Source organism: Lolium perenne, chromosome 3 (assembly GCF_019359855.2).
Source record: "Lolium perenne isolate Kyuss_39 chromosome 3, Kyuss_2.0, whole genome shotgun sequence".
NCBI classification, from domain to species: Eukaryota; Viridiplantae; Streptophyta; class Magnoliopsida; order Poales; family Poaceae; genus Lolium; species Lolium perenne.
The window spans coordinates 236261320-236274423 of record NC_067246.2 but is presented as its reverse complement, the minus strand read 5'-3'; the positions used below and the strand labels follow the sequence as shown (position 1 = coordinate 236274423).

The following is a 13104-nucleotide window of genomic DNA, read 5'->3' as shown; positions in this document are numbered from 1 at the left end:
ATAAATTTTTATTACCTAGCCGCCTAACTTTGGCGAAACAGAACTGCCAAAGGCGACACGTTAACATATCCGCAAGCAATTTTGCGCATTTTTGGTAACACAAGTGCTTAAACTCGGCAGAGAATACCATGCTGCCAATGCTAGTAAGAAATTTTCTTTGTTTTTCTTTCAATAATGCCAGTAAGAAATTGTCTTTGTTCGTCCAAAACTTTCAAACCGCTGACCGTGCTTTCCAAAACAGTAAATTGTCATGTTATCTCATGCTGCACATTACTTGTCGCATTTTTATATATATCTCGTTTTCATTGATGAACTTGACCGGTCTCGTCTCTATATTTCTGTTCTATTAATGTGATGAACTTGAATAGATTTTGTCGCTTATCTCTTTCTAATCTTTGCAAACTGTGTATATACACACGTATAAATATACATCCACGTCAGCTGGAATAAGTTGGCGTAAAAAAGTTAAATCTAGAAAACACTATGGTAGCATACCCCACAAGAGCATACCCCCATAGTGTAATGGAAGCTTGCGGAGAGCACACGCGACCAATAGTCCAAATACTGGTAGAGGGTGGACATGCACGATACAAGTAATCCTACTAGCAGCGTGTAAACCTAGGCACGTGGCTAGTATCTTGACTACCGGCCACGTGCCCTGCCCGTACGCGACTAGTAGCAAATATCACTGGCGCGTTAGTAGTAACGGGTGGGGGCCGCGAGTAGTAGTCAAATTCCACACCCGGCCAATAGTTTTTTTTCCTACTAGTGAAAGTTTCCATGGTCGCCGATTACACACTCGTGTTCACCTACAAGGACACCTGCTTCGAGTTCCAGATGTATAGACAAGGCTGAGCGTGCAAGAAGCAATGCCAATGCTCTTAAGGAAGAACTGGGCATGGTGGTGGCCATTAGAGACGGCGTTGGAGCTCCCTTGACTTGATTTTGATGTTTTACTTGCAATGTTGGCCTCATGAGGATGTTAAATATGTCTTTTGTTGATGGTGTGTGCCACAGTGCCAGGAGTGTGTGCCCTTGTGTAAGTATGATACTATGCTTCTTTGTACGTGCTTAGAATATCCTGCTTTTGCTGATGTGGTGTAATTAACACCAGTCTGTTAGTTGTGTGATGCATGTAATTAAGTCCATATGATATGTAGTATGTTTTTATGGCCTCTTTGTTATCTGTGATGTGATTTGTGGTATCGTAACATCATCATATTTAAATGTGGTGAGTACTTACCAAAAGCTTTGTGACCAAAATAGCAACTAAATACATGTGTTGTGGCTCAGCAAAGATGAAAGTGTTTTTGCAGACAACCAAACAATCTGGCACTTGGGTACCATTTGATGCAACGCAGGCCACCAAACAAACCATCAATTGTGACCTATGGCCCATCACAAGTCCGCCCATGAGCAGAGAGATCGTGCAGCTCCTCCCCGAGCTTGGCGTGGTCGGTCGCGAGCGGCCCCAACACCCCATGCTCCATGCACGGCCCGCCGTGGCCTGCACCATCGGCCCAACCGCCACAAGTCGGCCTACGAGCGGAGGTCGCCCGGCTCCCGTGAACTCGGCGAGGTCGGCCGTGAGTGGCCCCAGAGCCCCATGCTCCACGCGTGGCCCCGATGTCCCCTTGATGCGGAAGATTCGCTGGTAATTGGCCGAGGTTCGCCGGAAATTGGCCGACTTCGGCGGCGGAAGGGAACAAATTACCTAAAAGGTTTCTCCTGCCAAGCTCTGAAGCCTTTTTGACCACAAAGTTTGTTCGAGGAACTGGATATATGAAATTCGTGTGGTTGGACATACAGAAAACTGAAAAAGATATGGGAGCTGGTTGTTGGTATTCGAAGCTCGGGAGCTACTGAAGATCTATCAAGAGATTGTTGTCCGAAAGGTAGATAGCGTGAGCAATGGCGCAGCGCATATTTTAGCGCAATTAGGCAAATCCGGTAGTAATGGCTTTCTTCGTGATGCATGACCAACTTGTGTTGTGGAAATGATCACAAACGATTGTAAGAAACTTATGCCTAATTAATAAAGCTCACGTTCCTGGTAAAAAAAAAACTGAAAAAGAATTTTACGGTATCGTTAATTTTGCGATATCTGGTATGGACCATGTTAGCTTAAAACAACAGCTATTTTACGATTTTGACGCTTGTACGGTTTCTGTTAGAAATGTTGTAGCCACCTTTTGGCACTCCATCTGCACCTACATGAAGATGCAGTGTTATTACTACCAGCTAGCGAGTGGCATCGATCATGCGCGGATGCGGATTGCCCCGACAAAAGTCAATGCCTAAACAATGGCCAAACTTTACATACGGCCGCGGCGAGCTAGTGCTCCCGCGTCGCCGTCAAACGCTGCGATCCAGGCATCATCCGCACGCGATCCATCTCAAAAGGTATGCGATGCCGCCTTTACATCCACTAGATTTAGATGTGCGCCTTGGCGCACGATCCCGTGGAGTTAGTGACAATGTAAATTTTATATAAAGGCGATTAAAATTAGCTACCAATATGATAACACATTTCTTGGACTTCACAGAACAAAGGGAGCAGCAAATCAAGTGTGTACCAAAGAGAAATCCCATGGATAGATATATGGGTAAAACTAATTGCGCAATTCAAAAGTTGTAGAGGAAAACACATATATAAATATATAAATAGATGCAAAATGCTAAGGAATTTAGTGACAGTGTGCAACCACAGTATATAAGAAAGCATATGATCTATGCTTTCTGTCCATCTTCACAAACAGAAATACATGCTCATAGTTCGCATGCCAACACAGAAGGAAAATTGATTTACCATACACGTGCAAGAAGCTATATACAGAGACCCCGATAAAAATATATATGCTTAAGAAATGAATTGGAAACTATATGGAGGCCCTGACAAAAAAATATGTGGTAAAATTTCCCTTCCCCATATGATATAAAGAATCCTCTTGCTAGCTAATAAATCAACGTTTCAACATTTTAAAACATCCAAGGTAATCACGCCATAGTAAATTGAATTTTACAGCAGGCTTGCATAGAAGTAGAAACAAAATGCAAGAAAAATTACAATCATAAGAAGAGGTGGAGTAACCACACATGCAAGAATTAACCAACATTGCTCAGAACAAAGGTTTTATACATGGTCAGGTAAATTGAGGAATTATCTAACATAATTACATAAAGGGTTAGATGTCATCGCCTAAAATGGGTTGCTTCACTGATGTTGTTTCTAGGTACTCGATCGTTAAGCTGCTCTTTTCCTCCGGTCGATGATGAAAACGAATGTTAATCTTGCATATTTAAAGAACACAATAGCAAACATCTATAGATAGGAAGAAAAAAATAAAAATTGTAGGATGTAAAATAGGATCCGACATGAAAGATTGAGCAGAGTGCATACCTTCTGTTGACTGTTTTTCACAAGGCTTTGAGTACAGGCCTTTTTAGTACAGGTGTACATGATGAATCATGACAGCGAACTGGCAAAAGCGATCGGCAATGATAAGTCGATAGCTGTTAAATTTTACCTATTTTCTTATTAAAGTCACATAAGAATTAACACAACATTTTTTTGAGGATTACAATAGCTATAGAATTAAAAAACAAACCTAGTAAGCACATAATTCTGATGCTATACCAATTGTTTCTACAATGTATAGAGCGGAAAAAATGGATCAGAACTATGCATGTGTGTGTGTGTGTGTGTGTGTGTGTGAGATAGAGAGAGAGAGCGACCTCGGATCAAGCGCACACACAGCCTTGTGAACAGGAGGACAACCTGTCTGGCACTCCTACTGGAGATGGCGATGGGATAGAGAAGATTGTTCACATGAAAATGAAACTACACCCCAGGCCATAGTCTTGCAACTCTTAACTGCAGAAGCAATCTTAACTTTCAGATAAGTTGCACAATGCTCACCCGAATGCCCACTATAACACCTTCAACAGATTAGGGACATTGCAAAAATTCAAATATAAATACAGATTTTCTGAATAAATACAAAAGAACAAAGGATTATATATATCAGGCAACACCATATCTGCACGATAATAAATAATGATTCAAATTCATTGGGATAAGAGCCTAAGCAATTGCCGTAAAAGATTAACAAATGAAGTAGCCTTTCATTTATTTCAGTACTAATGTTGAACTACACACGTTCATCATGTCAACTGATGTTGCGTGCATTGAGCATGGATTTTAAAATTAGAAAATAGATGCTCATTTGTATAAAATTTTAATAAAAAATATATGGACGGGTTACCAAGGCATTTAAACCGATAAATAAAGTCGCAACTTTAGCTCGAAACACATGATGAACTAAAGAAAGTTCTCTGGAATCAATGTGTGATAAGAGACCATAGTCCATGAGAATAGCAAAGCATAACAACAATGACCCGTACGAAAAAAGCCCTTATACATCCATACCATCAGGCTCACCAGATACATGTACTTCTGAATTCACCCATAGACATGCCTCCTATCTCTTCTTCTCCAACTAAAAGTTAAATCATACAGTATATCTCAGTGCAGAATTGACAGAAATAATCTTGAACAATTATATATAGTATCATATACTACTCCATGATGCAATAATGCATGGCAAGGAAGATAAAAAATATTAAAAATAACAACTGTTGATAAAAGATAATTAGCATGCATACATTCATGGAGGAAAGGAGCAGCAAAGTCAAACATCACAAGGGGGTGCGAAGTTGAAGGCACATGGACCATGCTCTATGTCACTCACAAAAACAAAAATATATTATTTTTTGCATTATAGAGGCATTTTAAGCCGAGCATCTTAAAGTGGTCAGGCTGGTCAATGCCTTTTTATCAGGCTCAGATTTTCTTTTGGACGAGGACACAAATTTATTTTAAGTGGCTTAAAGAGCATTAAATGAAATGTAATGTTTTAAGATCTAAGATTATATCAAATTGATTGGAGTATCAAACCCTAAAACTGAACCGGATCATGCAACAAGTTTTACCGTTTTATCAACAAACATTATTATGGAAGGGGTATGAATTGCTAGGGTGATGGAGAAAACACTCGTATTGATGTTAGAGGTGTTCTATAAGACCTGATATTACCAGGGGGAGCTCGTCCATGTCCGTGAAGGAAATCGAGCAGCCTGGATCTCATTACCGATCTGCATCGACCTTCTAATATTTCCAGAGAAGGAATAGTTAGGACTTAGGGACCGAAGCATATTACCAAGATAATTAACTGTACTATCCGCTGAATAAAGTAATAAACTAACTGCCCTTGATTCATTAGCTATAAGTATCTGCATGTTTCTAGGTTAAATAAGTACATGCCAATTCACATCTCTATGCAAGTGAAGTTAAGAACATCTTGTGATGAGTATACATGAGATTTTGTGCTGCCATGGGGTGGATGGCGAGCAGCTGTTCTTACACCTTGTTGTGGTCCTCTGAGAAATTGGCAGGTGTTATTTTTACAACTGAACACATATCATTGGCAGGCAAAATCGGTAAGGCAGATTTTCTGGGAAATTAATACCTATTGAGGCGCGGCTTATTGACTAATTGTGGACATGGTTCTTATAACCTAATCAGGTCTCAGGTATAATATTACATAAACACACCTCAACGACAATGTATTTTTTTGGGGAACTTGCTCACTGTTGACTTCCTTAATATCACAGTAGATAGGTCCCTAGCAAACATAAATATTGAGTTTGATGTAAGAAAGCAAATGTCAGAATTTAGTAGCTCACTTGACTATCTTCATCTTCCTCCTGCGAATATAATACATCAGCCTGCAAAACTTGTGCATGTCTATCAATCACTCAATAAGTAAGCACAACGTGATTAAGCATAGCAGTTTCATCAATCTGATTTTACAATGAAAATGACAAGGAACTATTTTTTTCAGAGGAGGATGTCCAAGTTCATGCACTTAACTACATCAGCCTGCAGTACCAAACCATTTTCTATGGAAATTGTCCTAGTTCGTTCACCTAACATTTGGTTATTAGTTGCAAGAGGTTGTTAATTGTTACTTAGAGAACACACACACCCTACTGTAGTCTCTCTAAATGTGCAACTATGGTTGGTTTTTAAAAGAAACCGCTTGAACATCTTTCTGGTCCTAAATTGATAATACTTTAGGCTATATCAGTGACAAAGCAACGGAGCAATCTTAAGGTCCAAAAACAACAGAGAAACCTTCAAGCAGAAAAAGGCATGAATTACAATTTAAGGTTGACATATATCCACATATAAGCATATAGAGAAGGAAATTAGAACAAGCGACTATTAGAATTACCAATACTAAACCATAGCATTAAAGAATGGCAGTATCCTAGTATCCTAATAATAGCAGCAGTAACCATGGTGAACAAATGGATTTAGCACAAACCAGGGATAAAGTTCCATGTAAGGTGACTATATTATTGATTTTTACCACAAACATGACTAAAATTAGCAAGAGAGGTAAATAGCTTCATTGATCAGCTTACCCCTGGCACGAAGAGGTTAACATGTTGGTCAGCGCGCAACTTCACCTCGCTGCTTCGCCAATTAATGGTTGTTTTCATGTACTGCAATCTGAAATATACCTAGTTATGTGTGTTCGGACCCAAAATATAGGTGGCAAAATATCTGTACCAAAAAATAGGTAACCAACCAGACAAACCAGGTGACCAGCAAGCAAAAGCATGAAGCGACCCTAGACTGAAAAGAATCGTCTCCTCAGACGAAACATGGTCAAGACTGCAGACAGAATATGATCTATAAGTTGATTTCAGAAACGATATCATATAACATGTCTAAAACTGTACAAAACTGGCACCAACATGTGAATTAAATTTGAAAGTGCAAGTCATATAACCAACAGTGACCTTATTTACAGCAAGCATTGGTATAAAAATATCTTGCGCAGAGCAAATATGTTTTTGTACTAATATCGTTACAGAACATGAGATGTTTTGCACCTCATTCAGAATGGAAAAAACAAAAACAAAACACGGCAGGCATAATTTATACCTATATAGAGGCTGTATAATGTATAGGAAAGCTATCTTTGGATGCAGGCTAAATTTGGCATTCTTTAGCTTAAATGGATTTGCTTAAACAATGAACTTTGGAACGAACATAGTGGTAGTCAGATCTTCAGGACAATACATTTGAACGCAACATAGAGCAAAGAATGTATTGAGAAAAGCGTTTTTTTGCCAGTCCAAGAATGTGCAAAGAAGAACATATTGACCTAGGGCATCCAATGAGATGCATGAGCTCTGCCACCAGCCTCCTCTGCTTGTCGTCCCTGAGCTCCAACTCCCTCACTTCCCATTGCAGTGCCTCCTCACGCTCATCCAGGACCCGATCCGTCAGCTGCCTCGCGGAGCCCCTGCGCCTTCTCCAGCTCCTCCACCAGCGATACCTCTTTCAAAAACATATTCAAGCTCTAGGGATTAGCACCAACTCTGCTGCCACATTCATCTAATCTATGAAAAGAAAATTTTAAGCTTCAGTGAATATATACAGTTTCGTGTACTGCAACTTAGAGACGAAACAACAATTGAAAAACACTCATAATATCATGATCACAACTTTTATATTCACATTGAGGCTCAATTGAATAAACTACTTAGTACTCCATACAGAAAGTTTTATATGAAATTCTAATTTAACCATCTGTTTCACAAAGCAGACATGATATGAACGGAGGTGTCCAGACAGTAATTTTTAGTAGAGATACCGGAACAAACATGAAAAATAAATTCAGAGACATATATTGCATCAAAATAAAATTATTTGGAAGTAAAATAATTGTTTAAACATCTCTGCTGAATAGAAAATACCAAAAAAAACTACACTTTCAAACACTTCTTGGATATGAAACTCAGCACTATGCCTGAAAGCACATACTAAAAAACTGAAAAAGCTTGAGTTGTTTGAATTTTAAACCGTTACCTTACAGATGAGATCAATGATCCATTTCCAGAGCTATTGGCATGTCCATCAGATGCTCTTCATGAACCCGAATCTAAATGACACCACTGCTGCAACAATTAGCCATTGCCAACCAGCTGTTTCCTTCACGGTGGAGCTCCTCCACGCCACTCAATTAGTGTACATGACACCGACCCCTCCCGTTGCGTCGACAGACAGTCAGCGAGAATGCACATAACATCGAGCACTTCCCTGTTTTACTTTGCTTCAGAAAATGATCAAAGGTGAACTGAGATTGAAACCTGAAATCCGGTAACCGCGCTTACACACATGTAAATTTTATTGTTATCACAACCACACTAATCAAAAGCAATGAGATAATAATTTGTTTCATAATCAGCTAAATTTCTCTTGCAAGCAAAACAAATAAAAAAATGCAGTCTGCATTTCTTGACTGCAGGCCATAGTAGGCATTATGGAGGGAGCCTCCTTTAAGCAAAGTTGAATCATATTTACGTGGTAGCACTGACTTAAGTCATAATTAGGAAGGAGGAAGCCTCTTTCATGTATATCTTAATAAAATATAGTATTTTGTTCTTATTGATTCCAGGCTTTAATCAACACAAAAACTAATATGCGAGAAACACCATTATAGATATAAAATTTCTTTACCAAACTGATAAGTAAACTTCATTTTGTTGAACTCAAGAATATTCGTCAGCCACCATCTTGCACACCTAGAAATGAACATGAGGAAGGTTATCACAGACAAATCACTGAACATACTAATATTTATGAGCTTTCTAAATTATAAACAAAAGAAATAGATATTAGATCAAAACTGGGAGAAAGTATAGACGGAGTTCGTCTACCTGCAGTATGCACTTTAAAAATGTACCCGCATCCTCATGCCATCATCCTTTCGCCCTGTTGTCGAGCTCGCATCCTCGTGCAATCTTCATGTCGCCTCATCTACTCCTGGGTGTAGCAGAAAAGGTGAAAAATTACTTTTCAATGGCACATTAGTGAGTAAAGCAGAACACTGGCAATAATAGAAAGCATCAAGTTTCTATACCTGATTATTGCCGAGTGAGTGTAGTTCACTCCTTTGTTGGAGCAGATATGTGGTTATTCGGTGTGTCCTGTTCCATCTCCTTCAACTTTTGTTCTTCCACTTCCCATCTCTCTCACTAGCAGCAACGAATCAGCTAACATCTGGATGCAACCGGGGGAAAAAGGAAGAAAACGTCAATGTTCAGCCAGAGGCAGAGAGAGAAGGGGGATCTCAAACCGGCACCATGGAAGCCCTCCTTCTGCCCCAAAAAATAGGGTGGAGGGGCACAGCCCAGACGGCCGCCGCTCGAGCGCTTCCTCCAGACCTCGCCTCCTCGCGACCTTCCGACGATGACGAAGCATGGCGCGGCGGCAGTGCGAGCTACGGACTGCTCTGCATCTGCCGGCCACGAACCACGCTCCTCCCTGCGACGGCACGACGCGTCGGCACTGCGAGCGGCGAGATGGCTGGGGGCATGAGCGGTGGCCTGCCCTTCATCCCGGCGAGATGGCTGGGGGCATGAGCGGCGGCCTGCCCTTCATCCCGACGATGGCGACGCGACGAGTTCATCCGGAAGATGGGGAGACGGCGGGTTAACCACGATGGGATTGGGGGAGGAGGAGAGCGACGGGATTGGGGAAGGATGAGAGACGCGGGATTGGGGAGAGACGGGCGGCGGCTAGGGTTTCTCACCGTGGCTGTGTCCGTTTTATATGTCTCAGTGAAGAAAAACGGACGGCCGAGATTCGTCGCAAGGAAGATCCGATGGCTCTCGTGCGAGGATCGCTGTGAAGCCCCCATGGGGGGGCAGCTATTATACCTTCCAATTCAAGGTCCACTTCGCTCAGTCACTCACTCGAACACACAGTGCTGATTGCTGAATGCATGCATGCTGATTGCTGATATAGATTGTACTCCATGGATAAATATATCGGAGAATGCTAAGAGCAAATACAATAAATCCTAGTCGGTTGGCTCTAAGAATTAAAATAACATATTTATGTCTAGTTAAAGGAGAGAAAAGAGGAAAGATAATGTAACGGAGCTCTTATGCAAGAGCTAGCTCTAGCACGTGCTTCTAGGCAAGTTATGTGAATAAAAAATGAGTCATCTAAGTAGTACTTTTTATAGTCAACTATTGTACATGTTGACTACATGACATAGCATCTTGCTTATATCCAACTAGGAGGGTGACCCGCGCATTTGCGCGGCTAGATTTCGTATTGTTTTGTTGGGTGCTTATTTGTCTCTTGGTACACAACGTTCAATTAAATTATTTGCTAAACTTTTGGAGCTCGCTAAGAAAATATATAAAAACATAGTATTAAGTTATTGTTCATACTTACTTTGATGTGTCACAATGAAGGATTAAAGGATTTTAACCCACCTTTTCACAGCTGCAAAGTACTACAGCGCAAGGCCCTTTGTTAAAACATGGTTTAATATGCATGTCATGTACATCCCTCGCGTGTCAGTTTTTTTCATTACAGCGGCAATAGGCAATGGCCCTTATATTTCGCACATTCGTCAACTTGTAGGTATCAATATTTCTCATTACACTTTGTATCGGCAATCTATTCTTGACAATATATAATCCTTTAGATAATAACGTGGTAGCCTAGGAAACAACTGTATCTTGGAGTTTAATCTAAAAATACACGCTGCAACTTTTTGAAAACCAGTAGTTCCGAATTGTTTAATTTTAACTATTATTAACGGATTGAAAAATCTTGTGATCTATGCTTTCTTGTGTGGCTTCATTGAGATGCTGCTTGTAATAGTGTATGTTTTCGATTAAATATTTGAGTACAGATATATTCCATATTTCTGCAATTGGTAATGTTCATTCTTATGGACTTCTAGACTACGTGTATAAACTTCTAATTACAATACTATATTTTTATTTATTTTATGTCATTACAATTGTTGGTTTTCATATAATATGCTTTTTATATGGATTTTGTACAAATAAATAGAATTTCTAAAATTGGCAACTGGTTCATCTTGTTGTAATGCTCGACAACACAATCAAATAAGAGCCATACTTTGTGAGCCCAAAACATCTTGAGCCATGCGTCTACTGTTGCCATGTTTTAGAAAGCCACACGCGAGACTCGGTGCAGGGTGCGAGCTGCTCGCTTGAAGAGCAGCACGCCGATCACATCGACATCCCCAGTCTTGCCATGATTGACGGTAAAGTCTAGCAACCTATGTGTCTCCCTGACGCTCACCATACAACAACTTTTGTATCATCGCAATAATGATGTTACATCGACTTCCTATCGAAGTAGTTCATCGGACAAATTCTGAAATTAACCACATAAGTACTGGTTATCTCCACGTGTTGCGGGAGCTTGACGTCGCTGCTGCCGGTGCTCGCAGATCAAGAATATGCTGGGCTGTGGCGCTCCCATCTCCGGAATCTGAATCCACATGATGGTCATTGTTGTTGATCCCGCGTGCCCTTGTTTGGAAGGGCTTGTTTGGAAGCAAGACTGATCAAACCTCAACTTTACTACTTCATCGTGCACAACCTGTAGGCTAGTTCATTAGCATCACTAATGCATGAAGAAAATTAAGTCACTGTACCAAGTAAAAGTACTACTCCGTACTTGGGTAAACCTAATACCTGAATCTTAAACAGATAAGTACTTTGAACGTACTTTGAACAAAACTAATGCACAGGTGGGTGCAATAGTATTTTCATGCCGAGCCTTTTATTTTTATTTTCAGTTCAAAGGAAGAAGAGACGAAGATTAAAGAAAACATACTACTATCCTTTCTTTAATGTAAGATCACTCCAGATTTCTTCAACGACGGTCTTGAGCTTCGACCTGAGCCTCGAATCCTCGATAGATTCAAATTTACACACAGATTCTTGCAATAATTTGTCAAATTCATCTTATACAATTCATATCAAGAAAAAAAAACCCAGCCTAGAACGTGTAAGTCAAATTCATCTAATACGATTCAATACGTCACCAAAGCTAAGAATCCAAACCTCTTCGGGTCAACACCATCTATGAACAGAGGCTAGAGCCCATGCCTTTGTGACTTCAGCCGTCTGTGAGGCCGTCGTCCATCGTCTGTTCGGGTGCCTGTAGGACGGGAAATCGCCTCTATCCATCTCGCTGGCCTAGCTGAAACTCTGTATCTATCCATCTAGGTGCTCTAATTGCCTGGGAAGACGGGATAACGGAGATGGTGAAGGGAGGAAGACAGCGGGAGGCACGTGCAGCGGCCAGGACCAGAGAGGCCGCAGAATGCTCAGACCAGGAAGACCAGGAAGACCACCAGATTTTCTGGTAAGCCAAGTTGAAGAGTAAATGATTTCCAACGTGGGAGGGGCCACGTGGTATTTTTGATAGAAGGGTACAACATCACCGAAATTGCAAGCATGAGGACTTGAACTCGGGTGGGTGGGAAGGCATCATCCCCTCCCCACCACTAGGCTATGCCTTAGTCTGTAAGTTGAAGAGTAGGAATTACCGCCGATGAGAGTAAAGGCAATGATTACAGGGGCCGCTCGGGTATCTCGAGCAGGATTGTCTTGCAGTGGGGCTTGAGGAGCACGATGTACGTCCGCACCGGTGCATGCCGTGCGTTGTGTCAATGGTGGACTTCATCTTGGCGGAGTTGGTGCCAAGTCTAGTCGCTCCAGCACCTCTTTCCTCTTCCCGAGTAATGTAATCACGCCGACGTGCCCAGCCATGCTGGTGGGACTGCCGGGTGCGCCTAAGCTGTGGCGCCGCAAGGTATGTATACAGTGGCGCCCACGCAGATCGAGGCCTTCCATGGTTGGATGAGGCGGCATGCAAACATCGCGCCGCGCAGGAGGGCCTCGCTGCTGGCGGCTCGTCATCCCCGGCCTGGTCGATCTTTGACGGAGGAACTCGAGCGTCGCAACCGGCACTGGGATCAATCTCATATGGCAGGAATCAGGCGCAATGTCGACTTTATCAGCGGGAGATGGCGCCGCGCCTCGTCTTCCCCTGCCCGGTCGATCTTTGACGGCCGGAGTCGAACGTAGCGACCTGCACCGGGATCAATCGCATATGCCGGAATCAGGCGCAAGGTCGACTTTATTTGCCGGAGATGGCATCGCGGCTCGTCATCCCTGGCCCGG

At 41.7% G+C, this 13104-nt stretch overlaps 1 protein-coding gene across 2 annotated transcripts in view; it reads right to left on the bottom strand.

Moving 5' to 3' along the window:
* LOC127343956 (uncharacterized) overlaps positions 1–9802 on the bottom strand; it is a 69086-nt gene extending 59284 nt beyond the window's left edge. Inside the window, exons 1-12 of one of the 2 annotated variants that reach the window (XR_011755836.1) lie at positions 9222–9802; positions 9000–9139; positions 8797–8902; positions 7946–8661; positions 7239–7414; positions 6657–6742; positions 6490–6577; positions 5086–5684; positions 3736–4499; positions 3609–3646; positions 3401–3479; positions 3098–3290 (exon numbers count right to left, since the gene is read on the bottom strand). The gene's annotated coding sequence lies outside the window, so the exon portion shown is untranslated. Of the gene's footprint in view, positions 3291–3400; positions 3480–3608; positions 3647–3735; positions 4500–5085; positions 5685–6489; positions 6578–6656; positions 6743–7238; positions 7415–7945; positions 8662–8796; positions 8903–8999; positions 9140–9221 lie in introns of those variants that run through there. The other variant, XR_011755835.1, reaches the window with a different exon arrangement.
* Between the last annotated feature and the right edge of the window lie 3302 nt (positions 9803–13104).